Genomic DNA, 429 nt, shown 5'->3' with positions numbered 1-429 from the left:
GGGAGAGAGAGTGTGTATGTGTGTGTGTGTGTGTGTGTGGAAGGGAAGAGGGGTGGCGTGTGGAGGGAGGCTTGGGGAGGCCAACCAATCACACCTGAAGGGTCTCCCTTGATGATCACCACGATAGGCGAATGAAACGTCCCAAGACACCCCAAAATGACAGGCCGCGTTTTTCGGTGCTATCCAGTGCTCTTGGGGGTGGGGGTAAAGGGGGAGGGGGGGGAATGGGGGAGGGGCGGGGGGGGGAGGGGGGGGTCCCGTGGATGTGGTGGTGGTGTGGTGGGGGAGTGGCTGCAGGCGTGGGGGTGGGGGTGGGGGTCCCGTAGATGTCTCCAGAGATCGGATCGCTTCGCTTGTACCCACAAGAACTCTTTCAGGTTTAAAAAAAAGAAAGAAAAAAAAGAAAGAAGAATCCTCTCTAGATGGGGG

The sequence above is a fragment of the Babylonia areolata genome, chromosome 4 (assembly GCF_041734735.1).
Source record: "Babylonia areolata isolate BAREFJ2019XMU chromosome 4, ASM4173473v1, whole genome shotgun sequence".
NCBI classification, from domain to species: domain Eukaryota; kingdom Metazoa; phylum Mollusca; class Gastropoda; order Neogastropoda; family Buccinidae; genus Babylonia; species Babylonia areolata.
Note: the sequence above shows the minus strand (reverse complement) of the source record.